We start from the raw sequence: 24,677 nt of genomic DNA, 5'->3' as shown, positions 1-24,677 counted from the left end.
AACAAATTACCCAGTTAGATCACATAGACAAGCTAGTTACATCAACACTGGTCCATGGAAATACTAGATATTTTTTCTGTCATTATTTTGTTATGGTTTTAATATACTTGCTACATAGTCCATGTTTTTAATGTTTTTTTTTTTTTTTTGGGTAAGTATTGTACTTTGTAGCTATCAATTTAATACTAATGTCTCAAAATTAGGGAACCAATGTGCACTAGCCCGTTGGCCACCATGACACTTTTAACAGTGTAATAGAGGGTGGGGTGGGACGGGGCGGGATGGGGCGTGGGGGGTTGGTTTCTAACTTGCATGGGTAGTGCAGTTGTCAAGGGTAATTGCAAATTTGAACATTCTAGGCAATCCTTTAGTGACCCTACCTTTGAAGAGGTTCCTCGATAGGGGAAGGGGGAAAAAAAGAAAAGAAAGTTGTAAAAAAAAAGCAGGGAGCTGTGAGGACTTACAGGGTTTGAGCACGTAATTGTTTGGTAATAATCTTTTATATCATGCATGAAAATTTTGCTTATATAGGTAGCTGGTAGGAGCGTTTATTACTCAACCACACCTACTTTTCATAACAAAAGTTGGCTAACCTTTTGGTGTGTATCCAATTAGGTAATTACTAATAGAATAGTTTAGAGCATACTTAAGGGGCTAGGTTGTACATAATGGCTCAGTAACAAATTTGTTATACATCTATTTATGTTGTTTGACTGATTTCTTCAGCTCTAACTATTCCTTTTAATTAATGAAATAAAGAACATGCAGTTTAAAAATCTAGGTTTATTTAGCTGATGATTGAGAAGGGTGATAATTAGTTGAAGGGCATGGGGCATGATCAAGTCAACAAGTCAACATAGCTTTGTCTAGTTGTGAAAATATTAGGAATAATTTGAAGAACATTAGTGAATCAATTAGCAATGATACAAGAATGCATACAATGTGAAAGGAAAAACACAACTTTCACTATTAGATTTACTATAAAAATATCCAATAATTAAATCATTACATGTATACTTTAGTAAGTTGTGAACATTAATTCCACTCTAATTTAAGCACTGAACTAAGATTGATCTTCCAGGGATTAATAATTTTACAGTATATTTAGAGTTATGATCTCTATGAGTTAATTAAAATTAGAGTGGCCCTTTGGATGAAAGCATACTCTATTGGACAAGGGTATGCGGTGGACAAGTTTGTCTTCAACATTCAACAACTTAGAAGCTGCTTATAGTACCTCTGTTGGGTCTGGGTGTGATGGGTCATTTCATACACCAAAAATAAACACTAAACTATACCAAATTCTTTTAGAATAATGACAAGTCTAGGTATCGATCCACAGGGACAAATAGGAAATTAAACTAATTTAATTGTCAAATTCCTAAATTGATTTTGATAAAAAGATTGATTGTTCATAATCTAATAATAATTAAATTAAATTAAGCAAATAAATTAGCAATTATAAATAAAGATGAATTTACTGATTTGGGAAAAAGCCTAGGACAATGAGTTCACCATTAGTTATGTAAATAAGGTTTCAATTTGAAATTAATTATGCTATGGTTCGAACTAAATAATACTTTGCACTAGAAGTTCGAAGCATTTATCAAGAAAATCATCACGTTCAATGTATAGGCACGAACCATCTCAAGTAGTACAAATCGTTCGCTCTAAATTAGGGTAGCAAAACAACTCGTCCCTCGTAGTATGGCTTGTCTCATACCTTGAATATGAAAGAATAGAAAATCATTGTATGGAAAGTATTCAATAATCACAGAAAGCAGAATACGTAAAAAGATAATAAAAGATATGTATTTGAAACTTCTTAAACACCATACAATTTGTTCAAACCTTTACATAATCAAAAAGCAAAGAGAAAACCTAATTACATACCTAGGGTTTTATTAAAACCCTAGAAAAGAAGAGCTTAGCCACTCACAGAGGAGTGGGAAGAGGTGGAAGAGATGGAACCCCCCATAGGAATTTGCTTTGAAGATTGAGAATCATCTTTTTCCAAAGCCTAGCCTCCTCTTTCTCCTTCAAAATTTTAGAACCCTAATCCAGCCTCCCTTTATTCTTTTTATACCTCTGTTGTCTTTAAAACAGGTTTAAAACAGCAGCACAATTTCCGAGGTGCTGTCGTACGTGCGGGAAAAGTCAACGCATGTACGGGAAGCACTTTTCTCTACAAGTTCTGCATTTTTTCTCATTTTATGCTCCCACTATGTACAACCTAATTGACATTAAACAAATATAAAATATATAGTTTGACAAGCAAGTAAAGTTAAGAGATCCTAATTAACGGCCTCAATGTTGCACAATTCAGCCTTAATCACATCCCCAACTTACAACTTGCTAGTCCTCAAGCAAGGAATAAAGAAGGAAAAAAAAAATTAAACAAAATCTAGCTATCTCCTCTTTCGTGGAAAGAACGATTGCATTTAGCATATGCAACAAGCCTTTAAACCACAAAGTTACCCCAAGTGGACGAGTAAAGTCTCGTGAGGATTTCCAGAAATGATACTCACAAACATTAACATATTCACATCTATCCAGCAACAATCAATCACACTACACCACTCAAGAATTAACTTATGTGCCACTACAGTCCAATATTAAGACATGATGAGTCATTGAAGGCACAGTAGACAAGCATGAAGGAATCTTTTAAGTAAAGACCGCAATTCAGTATTACACAAATCGAGTTCTATGTACTTGTGAATGTTAGTAGAACATATCATCAGTAACCTCGGTGTAACGTGCAATCTCCATAACTAGTTAACTGACCACTATAATAGCCCAGTGTAACTCATAATAACCCCCAACATATACAGACAAAATTAAACTTTTGTAACCAGGATTCTGAAAATGTTTTTTTTTTTGAAAGACTATGCAATGTCCTGATCCATTAAGCTTTCTAATCAACCCTTGTAGCAAGCATTGGACCAATGACTCCTAAACCAGACGATTTTAGGGCACTAGGTATGAAGACACCCCTACAAGTTTAATAACTCGAGTTGAAAAAGCTACGAATCCGAACAAGTCTTTTTCCTTATTTTCCTTAACTGTGCGATGTCTAGGTCCTTTAAGCTTTCTAATTAACCCATGTAGCAAGTATTGGGCCAGTGACTCCCAATCCAGATGGTTTTAGGGCACTAGGTGTACAAACACCCCTACGGACTTAATAACTTGAGTTAAAGAGGCTACGAACCTAAACGAGTCAAGTTTTTTTTTTTTTCAGAATCAAGGCTAGTCATTTATTCTTTCCTGCAACACTAGCAATTATCAATGATGTACACCAAAGATTATAATAGAGAGGTCACCGGTATGATAGTGTGTTCATGTGAGTCAAGGCATACTCATGATAAGTGTACTAACATCACAACCACAAACAACTATCTTAGTGCAAACATCACATGCGAGTGTTTACCCAATAAACCTTTTTCATACAAGTCTACTATGCTCCCCAATTAACATATACAAATATCATCACCCTACTAGCAACAAATCAACATCAAGTGAAGTAGTGCAATCAAGTGAAGTAGGTATAAGCATGAATTATGAGCCAAATAAAAATGCACAAAAGAAAATACCCTCATCCCCCAACTTGAATATGACATTGTCCGCAATAGAAGCAAATGCTAAGTAAATAGGCAAGAGAGAATATTACTAGAGATTGTAGATGCACATCCAGGTAGACAAATAGTAAATGATAGTCTAGTACTATGGAGAATCCAGTGGTGGCGGTAGGAAATGCTGGGCAAACAAGGCGTTCATCAATGACCGCGTCTCGAATGCTTCTTCCTGAACCTAGGCGTCGAGCTAGTCAAAACGTTGCTGGCTCGACTTTCGATATGTATAAAAGCCAGCTTGCAGTGAGGCAACTGACTGCTAAATGTCGAGCTGCCCGATGCGCTTGAAAATCCGTGAGCAACCCCATGAGAATCAGGTGGTGATCACGAAGAGTGCTGTGGACTTGATCCATATAGTGCTGAAGCTTTAAGTACTTCTCGTGAGTTATGTATAGTGGGTCCCCTTTGGAAAGCACATGAGAGGCAAGATGAGGTGATTGGTCGTGGATGGGGTCTTAGGCCTCATCAACCAGGGCACCAACTTGCTGCGGGATGCGGGATAAGCTATTGTTGTCATTCCCGCTGCCTGAAAGTCAGATAAGCTGTGTCAATCTCCTCAGTTGGATCAATTGGGAGTCTGTTCAGCTTGAAGACAAATGTGAGCAAGTTGGTAAATGGCAGGGGCCGAGTCAGGTTTTGCATAGGTTGAGGCTGAACTGCTTCCTATAGAAATTTGCGCATATGCATCCAGATGACATGCGTAAGCGGTACCTGATAGCCATGCTAATAACCGTGTAGGACCCGAACAAACACCATGCGGCGCTTAGCTTTATGCCCAAGTGGAAGGGCATTCTTATGTATCACTGAGTCAATGAATAACAAGCGGCCAGACAGCTTGCTCCAGCGGAAGCACGTATAACTTGTGTCACCGTGGGCCCCTGGGAAGTACTCTTGGATAAGGCTGTGTATAGGTTGTCGACCCTCAACTTCCGGGAAGGGCTGGTGGTCCGCCTTGAAAAAGAACCTGAATACTTAGGCAATCATGTATGTAGTGATGTTGACAAGGTGGCCATCAATAGTGGACAACAGTCCTACCTCTGGTAGAAGAGTCGTACTAGACAAGGATAAGTGGGCGTTGTCGCAATGCAAAGGCCCAACTGTTGCCGAAGTTAGTGCTGCTCAACAACCTAAGAAGTGAGTGGGTCACGCTAAAAATATGTGATGTTAAACTGTGTGAGCATGTAAAGCGGGTGTGAAGTCTACTCTGGTCGTGGCAACTCAACCGGTGGTGGCGGCAAGGATGGTGGTGATGGTGGCGGCGGTGGCGTCGAGGAGGACAAACCTCTGGCCTTTTTAGAGGTCTAGGTGGATATTCGTCGACTCATGTCCTGTACACACCAAAAACATACACGGATACCTGTGGAACCAGCATGAGAATAAAGTAAGATATTAAAGCACAAGAATGCCCACTGATGCACCATATAAATACTCATCATTTTTTTTAATAAATGAAACCTAAAATGAAATTAAATAAACTTACACATTAACATTTTAATAAGTAATGAATTAAACTAACAAGTAATAATAAGATAATAGAATAAATAAAATAAAAACATAATAATAAACAACTAAATAAATATATATTTTTTGTGTAATAAATGAAGCCTAAAATAAAATAAACTAGACACATTAACATTTTATGTAAATAATGACTGATTAAACAAATAAAAACAAACTACACTAACAACCAATGAATTAAACTAACAAAGAATAACGAAATAATAATAATAATAATAAAATAAACAACTAAACAACTAAATAAATAAATAGACAACCTAGGAACTAAAATGAATTAGAAAAGCAAAGCATTAATTTTTTTTTTTTTGGTGGAGAGGAGGGGCGCACGTGCACCGGAGATGGCCATCTTCTTGGTTGCCATTTTTTTTTTTGGTGGAAAATAGACAATGACTAGAGAAAATTAGAAACAAAAATGAAACTCTATTCATTCACCCACAAATCTAAACAAAATGGGAAGTTTACCTTGAAAGAGTGGAGAAAGAGAGAGAAAGAATGGAGATCTGCCGGAAAAAATGGTGGTCGTCGGAGATTGCCAGATAGAGAGAAGATAGGGCACCGGCGGTGAGGCTCCAGTGGTGGAGTGGTGGTGAGAAGAGGTTGTGAAGGTTGGTGATGGTGAGAAGAAGAATGAAGAAAGTTGGTGGTGGTGGTGGGGTTTGAGTGAAAGAGAAATGTTGGAAGAAGATGATGAGAGAGAGAGAGAGAGAGAGAGAGAGAGAGAATATGAGAGGTAGAGAGAGAGACAAATTCTATGAGAGTGATTGTGAGAAGAGTGGGTTAGGTTTTGATGAAATCAATTTTTTTTTCCAAAATACGAAAATAAAAAATAATAACAAATAAAAAAAATGAAATAACAAAACTGTAATTTTTTTTTTTTTAACGTTGTGCCGTATGTGCAGGAGTCCACGTCGCACGTGCAGATATGTAAACGCACCAGGGACTGCACCTGCATATAAAACAGTCTCCAAGAATTTTCCTAAGATTTTTTCTGCACGTGCGAGACCCAGGACCGCACGTGCGGCGACTGTGCCGCACCAGGAACCGCACCTGCATATAAAGCAGGCTCCAATTGTGGACTGAAAATTTTGCCGCACGTTCAGGATTTTTTTTTTTTTTTTTAAGAAATAAAACCTTTTCTTAACCCAAGCACCAAAACATCTCAAACCATTTCTACCTTCATTTTACATCCAAAAGAAATATAGCATTTCAAAAATAACTAAATGCTCAACAAAGGTAAAATCTTCACTTGAAAACCACAGGTACTTTTAAGAAATAAAACCCTTTCTTAACCCGAGCACCAAAACGTCTCAAACCATTTCTACTTTCATTTTACATTAAAGAAATATAACATTTCAAAAATAACTAAATGCTCAACAAAGGTATAATCTTCACTCGAAAACCACGGGTACTACTTTTTTCCCTAACAATGTTTGTAACTTTCCCTATTCTCCAACAGGGTGACAGACTAGGTTGATTCGGTATCCAAAATCGAGATGCATAAAGCTAACTTGACCTATGGGGCTGCCATACAGAGTTCAAGCCGGGTGGTTTTGAAGCAATCTCCACACCCTTGGGTATTTAAACCAGACTCTAGTCTCGGAAATTCCAAACCTTTGCATTCTAGGCTTTGCCATTCGAATTCTAGTTTCCACCGTCTAAGTTGGTCTCTTAGGAACTCACTACAAACACAGTTAGGTGGCTATACCAGACCGTCAGATGCCGTTCGGGCACGACTAATATCAAAGGAATTACACCTTTAGAGGATTTCAAGTCTTCTAAACGTCACATAAAGCACAACAAGAATAAATAAAAATAAAATAAAATAGAAAGGAAGAAAAAGAGATCAAGACATCAATCTCTCAATCATAGTAAAAAGGGTCCATCAAAGCAATAGACTCAATCATATCCCCATTCCCAATCCCCTCTATATATGGCTTCAGTCTTTGGCCATTCACTTTGAAAGTGTGGCCATTCCTTGGATTTTGCACCTCAATGGCACTATAAATAAATGCCTCTACAATCACAAAGGGACCATCCCATCTTGATCTAAGCTTACCCGAAAAGAGTCTCAATTTTGAGTTAAAAAGCCATACTTTTTGGCCGGGTTTAAAGGATTTTCTATTGATGTGCTTATCATGGAATTTCTTAATTTGAGTTTTAAAAATTTTCAAACTCTCATATGCATTATTTCGAATTTCCTCCAACTCACTAAGTTGTAGTTTCCGGTTGAGCCCAGCTGCGGCCATATCAAAGTTAAACTTTTTTATGGCCCACAATGCTCGGTGCTCAAGTTCAACCGAGTGATGGCAAGCTTTGCCAAACACTGCCCTATATGGTGACATCCCAATGGGTGTTTTAAGCAGTGCGGTGGGCCCATAAAGCATCAATCAAACGTTTTGACCAATCTTTCCTATCTGACCTCACCGTTTTCTCTATTATGTGTTTCACCACCCTATTAGAGACTTCCACTTGGCCACTAGTTTGAGGGTGGTATGGAGTGCCAACTTTATGAGTGATAGAGTATTTCTTAACTACTGACTCAAAGAATTGGTTACAAAAATACGTACCATGATCACTTATTATGGCTCTAGGAAACCCAAAATGACTAAAGATGTTTTCACGCAAAAATTTGATTACTACGTTATGATAGTTTGTTCAGGTAGCTATCGCCTCCACCCACTTAAACACATAATCCACTACCAAGAGAATATACTCAAACTCGAATGACGATGGGAAAGGGCCCATAGAATCAATCCCCCAAACATCAAAGATCTCTACCACAAGAATAGGGGACATTGGCATCATATCATGACGAGATATCGAACCCATTTGCTGACAGCGCAAATAAGTTCTACAAAATTGATGAGCATCTTTAAAAATGGTGGGCCAATAAAACCCGCTTTGTAAAACCTTGGCGGCCATTTTACACCCACTAAAATGACCGCCACATGTAGGAGAATGACAAAATATAAGAATGTTATGCACCTCACTCTCCGGTACACACCGTCAGATTACTTGGTCGGAGCAATATTTAAACAACTCCGGATCCTCCCAAAAATAATACTTGACTTTCAAAAAGAATCAATCTTTGTCTTGTTTAGACCAATCTTTAGGAATTTGCCCAATAGCCAAATAATATTGTGCAAACCACAGGGGGCTTGCTCATGACACCACAAGAAGTTGTTCGTCCGGAAACGAATCATGCAAAGTTAAAGGGTTACTAGTATACTCAACAAGAACTCGTGAGAGGTGATTCGCCACCACATTCTCAGATCCTCTCTTATTTCGGATTTCTAGGTCAAATTCCTGAAGCAACAAAATCCATCTAATCAATCTAAGTTTGGTCTCTTTCTTAGATAGCAAATACCGCAAAGCGGCATGATCAGTGAAGACTATGAGCTTGGAACCTAGGAGATAGGACCAGAATTTATCTAAGGCAAAGACCACAACTAGTAACTCTTTCTTAGTGGTAGTGTAATTCAATTGTGCATCCGAGAGAGTGCGATTAGCACAGTATATAGCATATGGTGCCCTATTGATCCTTTGGCCCAACATAGCCTTGACAGCATAATCTGAGGCATTACACATGATTTCAAAGAAAAGCGACCAATCTGGTGATTTCATGATTGGGGAGATGGTAAGGGCCACTCTCAATGTTTCAAAGGCTTTCAAACATGTCCCATCAAAGATAAAAGGTGCATCCTTAGCAAGTAAACTACACAAAGGATGGGATATTTTACTAAAGTCATTGATAAACCTACGGTAAAAACCTGCATGCCCTAAGAAAGATCGGACTTGACGCATAGAAGTGGGTGGATGAAGGCCTGTAATGAGGTCAACTTTAGCTTTGTCTACCGTTATACGTCGAGGGGACACAATGTGTCCCAACACTATACCCTCACGAACTATAAAATGGCTTTTCTCCTAACTCAAAATCAAGTTTACCTCAATACATCGTTTCAACACTCTAGTCGAATTCCTAAGGCATTCCTCAAAAGACGGTCCAAACACCAAAAAACCATCCATGAAAACCTCTAACAATTTCTCCACCATATCGGAGAAAATAGCCATCATACACAATTGAAAAGTCACCGATGCATTACATAGCCCAAAAGGCATGCTCATGTAAGCAAAAGTGCCAAAAGGGCAAGTGAACGTGGCCTTTTCTTGGTCAGCGGGGTACACCGAGACTTGATTATACCCCGAGTAGCAATCAAGAAAATAATAAAAACCCTGGCCCGCTAACCTCTCAAGAATTTGATCAATAAATGGCAAAGGAAAATGGTCTTTCATAGTCATGGAATTCAATATCCTATAATCAATGCATACTCGCCACCAAGTGGTGGTTCGTGTGGGGACCAACTCTCCTTGCTCATTTTCTATAACAATGATGCCTGATATCTTGGGCACCACTTGTGTGGGACTCACCCACTTGTTATCTGAGATGGGGTATATAATACCCGCATCTAACAATTTCAATACCTCTTTTTTCACAACCTCTTTCATGTTAGGATTAAGTCTCCATTGCATTTCACGAGAAGGTTTGGCATCATTCTCTAGATGTATATGATGCATGCACACAGAGGGATCAATCCCTTTCAAATCAACCACCGACCACCCTATAGCACTCCGATGTGCCACAAGAACTCTCATTAATTGACTTTCCTGCTCCGCAGTAAAGTCAGCTATAATGATGACAAGTAAAGTATCCTTTGGCCCTAAAAAAACATACTTGAGTGTGGCCGGGAGTGGCTTTAACTCAAGTGTATGTGGTGTGACTAGGGATGGTATGGCAGGCTCTCTAGACAGAGGAGGAAGGGACTTAGACCGGGCTTTCCATGGAGGAAAATCCGGTGTAGAAGAAAAATTAAGTCATTCACCTCCTCAACTAATCCGTCAATATCAAAATTTTCAAATCCAAAATGAGCTAGACAAGCCTCTAGAGGGTCCTCTACAAGAATGGAAGGTAAAGCCTCCTCTACAATCCCATTCACAACATTCACAAATAAACACTCATCTCTTTCATGGGGTTGTTGGGATGCTGGAACACATTAAGTTTCACTTGCATATTTCCAAATGAAACATCCATAGCCCCGGTACAACAATTTATGCAAGAATTGGCTATAACCAAGAAATGTTGGCCTAAGATCACTGGGATTTGTTTTCTAGAGCTGGTAACCGGTTCCATATCTAAAACCAAAAAGTCAACAGGAAAATAAAACCTATTGACCTTGACTAATGCATCCTCAACCATGCCACGTGGCACTTTGAGGGACCGGTCAGCTAACTGGAGTGTGACAGCAGTGCGCTTCAACTCGCCAAGCCCGAATTTCTCGTACCACAAAGTACAACAATAAATTGACACTAGCCCCTAAATCGAATAAGGCTCTATCAATGAAATGGTCCCCTATAATACATACAATGGTAGGGGCACCCAAGCCTTTAAGCTTGGGGGGTGTGTCACTCAATAGAATGGAGCTTACTTACTCCGTGAGTACGACCTTTTGAGACACGTGTGTCCTAGACTTACGCTTTTGCTTACAAAGGTCCTTAAAAAATTTAGCATAGGAGGGTACTTGCTTAATCGCCTCTAACAAAGGGAGGTTGATTTTCACTTGTTTAAAGACCTCCATCATCGCTTCCACGGATGCCGCTTTCTTATTAAAAAGGGGACGGCGTATCAAGGCATTGGGAAAAGGGTGTCTTAGGCACATATGGTGCCTTAGGTTCATGTGAAGTGCTAGGGACTAAGTCATCCCCCTTAGGTGTTTCTCTCTCACCATTGCTCTCATTGGGTTTACCATCGTGGTCACCCTTTTTAGCTTTAGTTGCATCAGACGCAACTAGCCGAGACTCTAACTCTCTCCCACTTCTCAAAGTGATCACCGCTTGCACTTGTTCATGGTGCTTTCCATTCTCACTCGACCTCTCTACCCCATATTGACCCTTAAGATTAGCCACAGTCTGACTCGGTAATTTTTCCTCCTCTCTCCTATTCATATTGTTAGTCATTTGACCTAATTAGGCCTCTAGCTTGGCAATAGAGTGAGTATGAGAGTGAACCACTGGTGCTAAGCCCTTAAGTTCTGAGAGAACTTCCAACACCTGAGTCTCAAAGGTAGAGTTGCCCTGAGGAACAAGCGGGGTTGTGGTTGCTGGTAAGGTTGTGGGGGTCGATAAGGCTGTGGTAGTCAGTGGGAAGATTAGTTGGTAAAATTATTAAAATTCTACCTTGGTGGTGGAGGATTATAAGAAGTGCCTTGTGAGGGAGGTCTCCATGAAAAATTAGGGTGATTTCTTCATCCTGGATTGTATGAGTTGGAATATGGGTCATTACCTGGGTTGGAGAATCTTGGAGCCGCATTCACATGCTTCTTAGACTAATTCTGGAAATTGTTATGCCGAAGGGCACTCACTCAAGTCATGAGCAGGTCTTGCACAAATAGCACATACGTTGTGAAATTGAGACTGATCTTGCTGTGTAGGGCCATGTCCCGAAGCTAATAATTGGTCCATCTTGTGGGACACTGCCTCTACCTGTTGGGCTAACTTTAGGTTTTCCCTACCTCATAAATGCCTCTCTTTTTGGGGCTTCAACTACTGGTTGTCGAACTTGCCAGGCTGTGGAGGCATGGTGAAGGGAATTATCACTTAAGATCTCAAATAATTGGCATGCCTCGGCATCATTTTTGGACATGAATGTCCCATCACAAAAAGAATCCACCATTTGGCGGTGAGGCTCAGTTAAGCCATAGTAAAAGGTCTGAAAAAGTTGCCAATCAGGCACTTGGTGGTGGGGACACTGTTGGAGAAAGTCACAAAAGTCTCTCCCATGTCTCATGAAATTGCTCGCCATCAATTTGAGCAAAATTGGTGATGACTTGCCTGAGTTGGTTGGTCTTATATATAAGAAAGTACTTCTCCAAAAATTTCTGCTGTAATTGGTCCGAAGTTGTAATAGAATTAGCAAGTAAGGAGTTCAACTACTTTTTTGGCTTTGTCCTTTAATGAAAATGGGAACAATTGTAACATGAGGGCCTCATTGGTGAAATTCTGGATCCTCACTGTAGAGCAAATTTCTAGAAATTCATGCAGGTGTTTGTAACTGTCATCATGAGCAAGTCCATGGAATGATGGGAGCATTTGTATAGGACTGGACTTAATCTCATGATGGTAATGTATATCCAGTGGGTGTGAAGTAATCCTTAAGGGTCCGGTCAGGCCCATTTAGGCCATTCGAGTTCACCATCTCAATTGGTTCAAGGTATGGGTATGGATATTCAAACCTGGGAACACGGGAAGAGGCACTAAGTTTCCTAAGAGTCCTTTCTAGTTCAAGGCCCAAATTCCACAATTCATGGCGACAAGAATGGCGCCCGTTCATACACTACCCACACACACACACACACACACACACACACACTAAGTTCTGACTATGGTACACTAAGTTATGAAACCAAAATACCAAAGAAGAAATTACTCATAGCGATTTAACGAAAACGCTTTACTCGTCTTGCAGGTGCTTGACGTGTAGACCGTTGTCTCCAATTTTTACTTGAGTTCTCTAGTTTTAGAACTTGGATGCTTTGCTTGCGAGTATTTGCTTCTTCTTTTTTTTTTTTTAAAAGCACTTTGGTGTTGTGGTTTGTTTTTAAAGCTCGGTTGCACTCCGCTTGCACTTCAGTGATAGCTCCACTTGTAAACACTCTGCACACTTAGCAACACAAAAATATAAAATCCTAAACTAAAAATTAAAATAGGAATGCAACTTTAAATTACTCAATTTCGCCATAAGTCCTAGGCAACGGTGCCAAAATTTGATAGGTCGTTTCACACACCAAAAGTAAACACTAAACTATACCAAATTCTTTTAGAATAATGGCAAGTCCAGGTATCGATCCACAAGGACAAACGGGAAATTAAACTAATTTAATTGTTAAATTCTTAAATTAATTTTGATAAAAAAAATTGATTGTTCATAACCTAATGATAATTAAATTAAATTAAGTGAATAAACTAGCAATTATAATGAATTTATTGATTTGGGAAAAAATCTAGGGCAATGAGTTCACCACTAGTTATGCAAATAAGTTTTCAATTTGAAATCAATTATGCTACGATTCAAACTAAATAATACTTCGCACTACAAGTTTGAAGCATTTTTCAAGAAAATCATCACGTTCAATGTGTAGGCACGAACCATCTCAAGTAGTACGAATTGTTCACTCTAAACTAGGGTAGCAAAACAACTTGTCCCTCATAGTATGGCTTGTCTCATACCTTGAATATGAAAGTATAGAAAACTTTTGTATGGAAAGCATTCAACAATCACAGAAAGCAGAATACTTAAAGAGATAATGAAAAATATGTATTTAAAACTTCTTAAACACCATACAATTTGTTCAAACCTTTACATAATCAAAAAGTAAAGAGAAAACCTAATTACATAGGTAGGATTTCATCAAAACCTTAAAAAAGAAGAGCTTAGCCACTCATGGAGGAGTGGGAAGAGGTGGAACCCTCCATGGGAATTTGCTTTGAAGATTGAGAATCACATTTTTTCAAACCCTAGCCTCCTCTTTCTCCTTCAAAATTTCAGAACCCTAATCCAGCCTCCCTTTCTTCTTTTTATACCTGTGCTGTCTTTCAAGCAGGTTTAAAATAGCGACACGATTTTCGAGGTGCTAATTTGGGGTACTCGTGATGATGGGCACCTAACAGTCAATTGGAACAAACTTGGCCAACCTGATGATAAATTGGCAACAAAGTTATCATCGTTCATTGGAACTATTGTGCGTGATAGAAAAAATGCACCACTCACTTACAAGAATTGGCATAAAGTCCTAGAACATTACAAAGATCACATGTGGACACTTGTACAGGTAAATGACATAATATTGTGCGAAGATCACATGTGAAAAATAGTAAACATGAGTAATATGATTAAAACATCACTTTTATATTTTTTTTGTATTTTTAATTTTGTATGTGTAAAGATTAATTTTCTATTATTTTATTCTTCTCTCTCTCACACACTTTACGAATTAATTTTCTTCTATTTTTCTCTCTTTTATTCAAGTATTTAGATTTTATATTAAAATTAAATATATTTCTTATTTTTTTGTCTACCTTATTCATATTTTATTATTAATTTATATTGAGTTTTCTATTTAGGATGAAATTGTTTATTAGGAAAGATTTATATTTAATTTAAATTTTATATAACTATATAAAATTCATATACAATATGTAGAAATAGGATATAAAGGATATTAAAGAAAAATCAATACTCAACATAATTAATTAATCTAATTTTTTTTAATCCAACCACAACATACTTATATTCAATTTTTTAAAATAAATTTGATATAATTTTCATTTCTACATATTTTTATTCTCAAATGAATAAAAAAATTAAAAAATTAGAATCACTTTTAATTTTAAGTTATTAACTTTTTTCAATTTAACTATTATTATTAATGTCAAAATAAATGTTTATTTTATTATGTTATAATTTAATATCATATAAAATCATTATATATATATATATATATATATATGTATGTATTTATTTATTTATTTTAGTTATATAGCACGATGGAGTTAATATTATTAAAACACATATAAATAATTAAAATAAAATTATATATATATATATATATATCTAAGCAACATTTTTATATAACGATATGATTGAAATTATCAAAATAAATAATTAAAAATATTCTTTAATTTTAAATGACTATCTCCAACAACTCATTACATAAATTTCTCTATTTTTTGGGATAAATTACACTTACACCCCTTGAGATTTGGGTTTAATACATATCACCTCTAACGTTTGGAAAATTACATTAACTCCCTGTCATTATAATTATTTAGACGAAATAAAGATATTGAACTTATACACTATCTTTTTTCTTGCTTTGGTTTACTTCCTTAATTTCTTTTCCCTTTCCTTTACTTAACTTTTTTTTTTTCCAATGTAATTTTCTCTATTTTTCTACTAGGAATTGTTATTTTTTATATAAGCAGGGGGTTTGTGAAATGAGATTATTAACCACAAAGGCGGGATGTAATTTTCAGAATGTCAGGGGGTAGAATGTAATTGGACCAAATCTTATAGGGTGTCAGTGTAATTTACCTCTTTTTTTGTGTTTATTTTCAAAGTATTTTTGTACACGAAATAAGTTTTCTATTTTTATTTTGAATAAAAAAGCAAAAAGCAATTTCTTATATTTTTTTTGTAAAGTTAAAACTGAAAATTGAAAACTTTATTTTTTAAAACCTAAATTGTTTTACGTTTTGCTCTTATTATGTAATTTTTGTATAAATATTAAAACCTTCTCGAAGGAAAATAAATGAAAATTTAAGATTTGACTAGTTAAATGACAAAAAAATATAAAGCTTTTAAAAAAATGAATTAAATCATCCAATTAAAAAAAATCACTAAATTCCTTGTCTCCTTAGTATGACTCTCTCTCTCTCTCTTCTTATTTTGTAATTTTTGTATAAATATTAAAAATTCTCGAAGGAAAATAAATGAAATTTTAAGATTTGACTAGTTAAATGACAAAAAAATATAAAGCTTTTAAAAAAATGAACTAAATCAACCAATTAAAAAAAAAAAACTCACTAAATTCCTTGTTTCCTTAGTATCTCTCTCTCTGGAATTATAATTATTTGATGGAAAAATTACTCAAAAATCTCATTTGAGAAAATGTTAGTGAAAATAAGTCCTATTGAAGATAAGTCTTAGGAAAATTGTCTCTAAAAATAATTTTTTTGTGACAATTTTTTATATATGTCGCAAAAAATTGATAATTAGTGTCTTTTTTTGTCATGATTTTTATAAATTGTCGCTAAAACATACAATTAGTGACGTTTTTTCATGACAATTTTTTCTTATAGAACCTATTAGACAATATGTCCACTTATTAGGACCTACACGTAAGTACTCCTTAGTCTTAAGCCTTTTTAACGTGGGACAAACATATTTCACAAATGTGTAGAAAACCTATCTAAATCCATTTCCACAAATCTAAAAATGCTCATTGAATTCTCATTCATTCTGAAATGATTTTGAGCAACCAAATATATGATATTATTCACTATGTGACATTAAACTTGAAACCAATGAAAAACATTTAAACGTAGGTTTTATTTTTTGGTTAAAGTAGCATCACCCTTCATTTTATAAAACCCTTAAAATCTCTTATAAATAAACTTTCATTTACATTATTAAGTAAAAAAAATTAAAAAACTCAAACCATGTGATTGGTTTTAAAATTGAATTTGAATCATGAATTTAGGTAAATGCAAGGGTGAAGAAAAAAAAAAAAAAAAAAAAGAAGAGGTATATGTTAATAAAATGTAAACTAATTTTTTTTCTTCAATTCCCTTTTCAATTCTAAATTTCTTTTCAAAAAAACTTAAGATTTTGGTCCGACGGTAAATTTTTTATTTACTAAACAACTTAGAAAAAGGAAAAATAATATACCAGCTTACTTTTTAGACTCATTTTTTTAAATCTAATGATGTGTACAAAAAATGATTGACTAATAATTAGGAAAGATATTAAAAAAATATTATCTTAAATATTCAAATTAATTATCACTTAAATTTAAAAATTGTCTCTAACTTTTAAACTTAAATAGCAATATTAAAAAAATAAAATAAAAAACATCCTAACCGTATGAATAAAGTCGAAACCAAACACATGGAAGCTAATTATCGGTCATGGGACCAACCAAAACATTAGTCTCAGTGTAGATGTTTGTTTTTGTTCCAAAAAAAAAAAAAAAAAAAAAAAAAAACGTGCAGATGTTTTGTTGTAAATGGATCATTTTCTTATGTTTTGAGCCGATGGAGACCTATGATTTAAAAAAAAAAAAAAAAAACCTATACTATATTATAATATTATTATTTTTTAATTATCTCTAAATTATTTAAATTTGTTTCGTTTAAGTTTTTTTAAAAACTTTAAATGGTCCCTTCATTTGAATTTTTAAAAGTTTTAAATGGCTGACTTTTTATAATATGAAACTTGGAGATCTAAATGTAGAAATTAATGTTGTAATTTTTTTAATTTTTTTAATTAATATATCTATTTACCCCTCTATATTGAAATCTTACGTCTATCTATGTCACCAAGTATCAAAGTCTAACGTTTTATTATTGCATATGTAAGGCTAATAAAAAATAAAAATAAGAAATAAAAATGAATGGAAAATGCCTCATCACGAAAAGCCTAACATGCAATATTTTCTTATTAAAAAATATAAAGAGAAAGACCATTTTTATGTGGTGACCATCAAACCATGGTGTACGAATAGAATGCGACTTCTTTTTTTCAAAAAAAAAAAAAAGAAAATAGAAAGAAAAAAATGAAATGCGACTTGGGAAGACAAAATAAGAAAAATGTGTACACCATTCAGCACACACATTGTGGATTATATCCTACTGGGAAATTTGTGGTGCACAGTTGCTACCTGATTAAAATAAATTAAAGATATTTTAAGAAATCAGAAATCTAAACCCAAAATTTAGATGAATGGTTCAGATGCAAATGCTCGTCATGTAGCTAGGCGCAGACCAACCTAGATTTGTTGCCCAACGGACTTGAATGATTGAGTCTAGCCCAAACTTATTTGTCGGTAAATTCTCATTAACAGTGATTAAAAACTGGTCGCCAAACCTAACATTTTGGCTACTAGTTTTATTTTTGTCAGCAAAAGTTTAATATACAACGACTAAATTAATTTTTGTCATCAAAAGTTTATCTAAATGTGCTCATTATTTGGCGACTAAATGAAGACTTAGTAGCGTGAAATGCCAACTAACACCGACTAAAAATATTTTAGTCGCCAATTACGTTCTATTTAGTGATTAAATTTTTTTTTGGTCTCCAATAAGCATTATATGTTGACTAAAGAAATATAGTAGCTGAAACATGCAATAAACGCCGACTAAATTAATTTTTAGTCGCCCAAAGTACTATTTTTGGCGACTAAAATTTGATCGCCAAATTTAGTCGTCAAATGTGTAGTTTGTTGCAGTGAAACTAATTTTTTTTTCTTCAATTCCCTTTTCAATTCTAAATTTCTTTTCAAAAAAACTTAAGATTTTGGTCCGACGGTAAATTTTTTATTTATTGAACAACTTAGAAAAAGAACAAATAACATACTAGCTTACTTTTTAGACTCATTTTTTAAAATCTAATGATGTGTAAAAAAGATGATTGACTAATAATTAAAAAAGATAGTAAAAAAAAATTATCTTAAATATTCAAAGTAATTACCACTTAAATTTAAAAATTGTCTCTAACTTTTAAACTTAAATAGCAATATTAAAAAGAAAAAAACACCCTAACAGTATGAATAAAGTCGAAAGCTAATTGTCGGTCATGGGACCAACCAAAACATTTACTCTCAGTGTAGATGTTACGTTTTTGTTCCAAAAAATCAAAAAACGTGTAAATGTTTTGTTGCAAATGGATCATTTTCTTATGTTTTGAGCCAGACAGCAAGGGTGGAGATGTACGATTAAAAAAAAAAAAAAACCTATACTATATTATAATATTATTATTTTTTAATTATCTCTAAATTATATAAATTTGTTTCTTTTAAGTTTTTTAAAAACTTTAAATGGTCCCTTCATTTGAATTTTTAAAAGTTTTAAATGGTTGCGTTTTTATAATATGAAACTTGGAGATCTAAATGTAGAAATTAATGTTGTAGTTTTTTTAAAATTTTTCTTTTTAATTAACATATCTGTTTACCCCCTCTATATTGAAATCTTACTTCTATCTATGTCACCAAGTATCAAAGTCTAACATTTTATTGTTGCATACGTAAGGCTAATAAAAAATAAGAAATAAGAAATAAAAATGAATAGAAAATGCCTCCTCATGAAATGCCTAAGACAACATGCAATATTTTCTTATTAAAAAATATAAAGAGAAAGACCATTTTTATGTGGTGACCATCAAACCATGGTGTACGAATAGAATGCGACTTCTTTTCTTCAAAAAAAATAGAAAAAAAGAAAAAAATAGAATGCGGCTTGGGAAGACAAAATAAGAAAAATATGTACACCATTCGGCCACACACATTGTGGATTATATCTTATTGGAAAATTTGTGGTGCACAGTTGCTACCTGATTAAAATAAATTAAAGATATTTAAAGAAATCAGAAGTCTAAACCCAAAATTTAGATGAATGGTTCAGATGCAGAATGCTTGTCATGTAGCTAGGCCCAGACCAACCCAGATCTGTTGCCCAATGGACTTGAACGATTGAGTCTAGCCCAAACTTAACTGGCAAGATCAGTTTCAATTTCAGCTTTTATGGACTTGCACTATTAATATGAATTTTTGAAACACTTCAGGAATCAGATACAATGACGGATACTACCAATTTACTTGTGCCAGCGTTCTTTTCAAATGAACCGGTATATCATCTCCAACCTCAGTGCTCTGCAAATTCTACAACTTCTGTTTCCATCTAGATTTCTTCTTTTCCAGTGTCTCAGGGTATTATTCATATCAATAAGATCTCCAACTTTATTACTGTGATCAACATATCTGATGATCTCATCTGTTTAACATCACATCACATGGACACTGGACAAATTTAATATAAATCAGTGACAGTGATGCTGCACATTCAGAGACAGGGCCGGCCCTGGGGCATAAGCCACAAGGCCATGGTCTAGGGTCCCTTAAAATAGATTTTATAAAGGGGCCTCCTATTATAATTTAGTGTAATATATTAGGTATGTTTTAAATCTAAAAAAATTAAAAAAGGCCCAAACTAACTTAAAATAAATTGACCCATTAAAAAATTGAAAGGCCATTCAAAAAAATTAGCATTGTTATCCATTGAAAATAGATCCAAAAAAGGGGTGTCGCTTATTATAGTTTAGTCTAATAGATTAAGTATATTTTAAGTCCAAAAAAAATTAAAGAAGACCCAAATTAATTTAAAATAAATTGATCCATTAAAAAATTGAAAGGCCCGTTTAAAATAATTAGCATTGTCATTCATTGAAAATGATTTTGCAAAAAAATTAGATTATGCAAGTATGATTGATTTATTTGCTTCTAAAAATACAAGAAGAGTGAAGATTAAGCGATACTTATTAGTTATTGTAATGTAATGTTAAGTATTTTTTGTAATTTTGACACAAATCTTTTGTCCTTTACTTTCAATTTTTTTTTTCATTCAATGAAAAAAAAATGTGAAGGGCCTCCAAAATTTATTAGTTGATTATCGGTTTTGGGCTCCGAAAATCTCAGGGTCGGGCCTGTTCAGAGAACATAGATCAATGACTCAGTTAACTTACAAATAGTAGGGAAAGTTTCTATTTTGTGGTCCTTATGTTGAGGTTCTATTCATGGGTTGGGCCCTCTAGGAAACACACAAATTAAAGATTGATGTTGAACAGAAAAATGCACAAAAACCACTATATGTTGATAACCGAGAACTACACATACTTGTTTGACATCTGGACTATGTCAGTATTCGCTTGTTTAGTAAAATTTATCTAATTGATGACCCCTAAGACCATCTCCAACGGTTCACCAAACTTGATATCAAATTTAAATTTTGATGAAAAAGTTACTGTTTGGTGCTCCAACGGTTGCACCAAATCGATATCAAAATGAGATTTCACCAAACGATTCATTAAACTGAGGACAGGCTTCGCATTTCACCAAAACACTGTACATGACCGTTGGAGGGAGACGAACCGATCGACCAGTTGGTTGACCGGCCGGTTGACCAACTAGTTGTCCATGAAAAGGTTCAAACAGTTCAACATTTGTGGTTCAAACAATTCAAAAAAAAAAAAATTTGGCTTACCGGTCGACCAACCGGTTGTCCCGGAAAGAGTTCAAACAGTTCAACATTTCTGGTTCAAACAATTCAAAAAAAAAAAAAAATTTCCCTCACCGGTCGACCAACCGGTTGTCCCAGGACAGATTTGGTGAAAGGTGAACCGTTGGAGCATCTGGTACCAAATTGGGAAAATGGTGATTTTTTTACTCAGATTTGGTGAAAAGTTTGGTGAACCGTTGGAGATGCTCTAACTACCCCCCGTCTCTCTCTCTCTCTCTCTCTCTCTGTGGTATAGGTATGTAATATTATTTGAGTAGAATCTTTATATTTTTGTTTATTTACTTTTTCTTCTCTTTCCTTCTTGAATCTAGAGGTTAAATGTGTTCAAGGTCTACATTTGTGGCGCAGTAGTTCTTCTGTAATATTATTTGGTTGGTTTTCATATATAAATCTGTGCTGTTAAGCGTTCTCTTGCTTTTGTTTGCAGATACGACAATGCTAATGTGTGGAAGATCTTTGCAGATTTGTTCGATTATTTTCCTCTTATAGCACTGGTTAGTATGGCTTTTAACATATGTATCAATCGTCTGTGATTCTTGAATTTAAGAGGAAAGAAAAGCAATTAAATTACATTTCTATGCTGCTTGTCATGTTTAGAAAAGGCATTTTTTGCCTTATCCCCAAACCAAAATTGTATCCTTACTACAACTATTTGCATTGTCTGCACTGTGATGACTGTTGACTACGCTACAATTGTATCTGTTTTCCTGATTGTTTGTAAATATATCATATATCATTTCTAACCTTACACATAGATTTACTTATATACCATGCAACAAAAAGCAATAATGCAGCCCGTCTTGCTTGCTTTAGTAGTTTTGCTCGTGTATTCTTATTTCAAGGTTTGCATCCTAGGATCAAGTTGTACTCTGGTTTTCTAATTTCATTCTTAGAGTTGTTCTCTTGGACTTCCAAAAGTCAGTCTGAAGATTGAATTAGCTGCATGTAAATGAGTTTTGAGTTTGTAATTTCTCTATGACTTGCTATCTAATTGAGGTTTCATTGCACTCCCAATTTGTTTCCATTGACTGTGTACCTCATTTTTTCGATGGTCTTAGTAGACAATCAAAGTGTTCTGAATCATATGCTGCGTTCGTATATATTAAAATGGCCTAAAAACAAAGTAATGTGATTAATGTTTTAATTCTTGCCATTCATGATATCATTTTTCATTATATTTTTTAGGGACTTTGGTGTTAATTCATGATGTTTTCTAAATTTTAGGTTGAATCTGAAATCTTTTGTCTCCATGGTGGATTATCCCCCTCCATTGAAACCCTTGATAACATATGTAATTTCGACCGTGTTCAAGAAGTTCCTCATGAGAGGCCAATGTGTGATCTTTTATGGTCCAACCATGATGATCGTTCTGGTTGGGGTATCTCTCCTAGGGGTGCTGGATATACTTTTGGCCAAGTATCTTAATTCTTCCTTCTTGGTGTATCTTTCTTCCAGTTCCAGAAAAAATAAAAAAAAATAAGAAACTTTATTTTCTAACCACTTGCATGGTTCTTGCAGGACATATCAGAGCAGTTCAACCATACCAATAATTTAAAGCTAATTGCTAGAGCACACCAACTGTAGAGCCATTCGGTATAACAAGTTTAGCTTTGTTCTCGATATGTATGGAAGCTGACTAGAGATCTCTTTGATCTTAGTCAAATATTCCTCCATTGTAGCACCTCTTTTTGTGATTGATTGTAATTGATTTTGCAGGGGATGAATATGAGAATGAGATAAAGAAGTGTATCTCTTCTCGAGAGCACTCCATATTTGCAAGCAGTGTTGATTATGAAGTACTAAAGAAAATACAGAAGGTGACAGTGTTGCAGTGATGAAACTCAGAAGATGACCATCCATTATCTTTCATTTTAGAAATTCAGGATTTGGCACAGTTGTTCCAAAGGAATCAAGAATATCTAATACAGAACAAGGTACCATTCCAGTAACAAATCAAGAAGCTCAGCTGCTCGAAGAACATTTTGAAGCTGGCTTTTCCCGATCAAAAAATTTGTGGAATCTAGCTTAACAGTGACTAATGAATTTAAATTGGTAAGAAGAAGACTTAGATTTGATGGTATATGAAACAATAGTTTGAGAGAGAGAGAGAGAGAGAGAGAGAGAGAGCAACTGAATAGCTCTGTATTAATCTGTAATGTTGTGTGTTTGTTTACAAAGAGAATGAGCTCTCTTTATAGAGAGAAGAGGGATACAATGGAGCACCGAAAACATAAAGGTTACATTAAACAATATAAGCACTAATGCTAAAGCTGAACGTGTGGTAGTGGGTGTTTGCCTTTACAGATAATTTACAGCTACAATGTACTATCTAATATCTAATGTATATGATATATTAACAGCCCCCCGCAAACTCAAGGAGGGTAGGCATCGACCAAGTTAAGTTTGGAAACAAGATCACGGAAGCGCCCAGGAGGATGAGCCTTGGTGAAAATATCAGCAGGTTGATCGACAGAAGCAATAGGGAGAAGATGAACAGTACCACGTGTAACATGCTGTCGAATGAAATGACAATCAATCTCAATATGCTTGGTGCGATCATGAAAAATATCATTGTGAGCAATCTGAATGGCACTCTGATTGTCACAATAAAGAGAGGTAGCGCCAGAAGAGGAAACACCCATATCAGTGAAGAGCCAGCGAAGCCAGAGAAGTTCCTGAGTAGTATCAGCAAGAGCTCGGTATTCAGCTCCGGTGCTAGAACGGACAATGAGGGATTGTTTCTTGCTACGCCAAGTAATAAGAGAATCCCCTAAGAAGAAACAGAATCCCGTGGTGGAGCGTCGATCCGTAGGATCCCCAGCCCAATCAGCATCAGAAAAGGCACGCAGGTTAAGAGAGAAGGAAGCAGAATAGTGAAGGCCATGGAATAGAGTGCCTTTAAGGTATCGAAGGATGTGGAGTAGAGCAGTATAGTGGGGAGTGCGAGGAGCCGACATGTACTGACTAACAATGTGAACAACATTGGCAATGTCAAGACGAGTCACTGTGAGATAGACAAGACTACCGACGAGCTGGCGATAAAGAGTAGCATCATTGAGGAGATCCCCATCGAGAGGAGTGAGACGAATCTAAGGATCAACTGGAGTAGAGGTAGTTTTGCAATCGGTAAGACCAGCACGAGCCAGAAGATTTGATGCATATTTGGCCTGAGATAAATAAGAACCAGTTGAATCATGAGAGACTTCAAGGCCTAAAAAGTAGTTAAGAGTACCAAGGTCCTTCATCTCAAACTGACGGTGGAGAAAGCGTTTGAGGTGGAGAATACCAGCTGCATCATTACTAGTGATAATCATATCATCTACATATAGAAGGAGAAGAGTGGTACCATGAGGAGTAGTCCGTATAAAACGAGCAGAGTCATAGGAGCTAGAGGTGAACCCGAAGTCATGAATGGTAGAACTGAACTTAGCAATCCAAGCGCGGGGCGCTTGCTTGAGGCCATAGAGGGCACGCTGTAGTTTGCAAACCTTATGAGGTGGAAAAGTGGACCCAGGTGGAGGTTGCATGTAGACCTCCTCAAGAAGATTACCATTGAGGAAAGCATTTTTGACATCTATCTGAAAAAGCTCCCAGTGGCGAGCAGTAGCAACAGCAAGTAAACTACGA

At 35.5% G+C, this 24,677-nt stretch overlaps 1 long non-coding RNA gene across 1 annotated transcript; it reads left to right on the top strand.

The window, feature by feature from the left end:
- Nucleotides 1-21,325: 21,325 nt before the first annotated feature.
- On the top strand, nucleotides 21,326-23,126 carry LOC114294447 (uncharacterized). Its single transcript, XR_014337277.1, has 3 exons — nucleotides 21,326-21,544; nucleotides 22,275-22,643; nucleotides 22,767-23,126. It is a non-coding gene; the product is annotated as an uncharacterized LOC114294447 (long non-coding RNA).
- The last annotated feature ends 1,551 nt before the right edge of the window (nucleotides 23,127-24,677 follow it).

The sequence above is a fragment of the Camellia sinensis genome, chromosome 8 (assembly GCF_055761805.1).
Source record: "Camellia sinensis isolate YWXY chromosome 8, ASM5576180v1, whole genome shotgun sequence".
Taxonomy (NCBI): domain Eukaryota; kingdom Viridiplantae; phylum Streptophyta; class Magnoliopsida; order Ericales; family Theaceae; genus Camellia; species Camellia sinensis.
The sequence above is the reverse complement of the archived record's forward strand: the minus strand, read 5'-3'. Positions and strand labels throughout refer to the sequence as shown.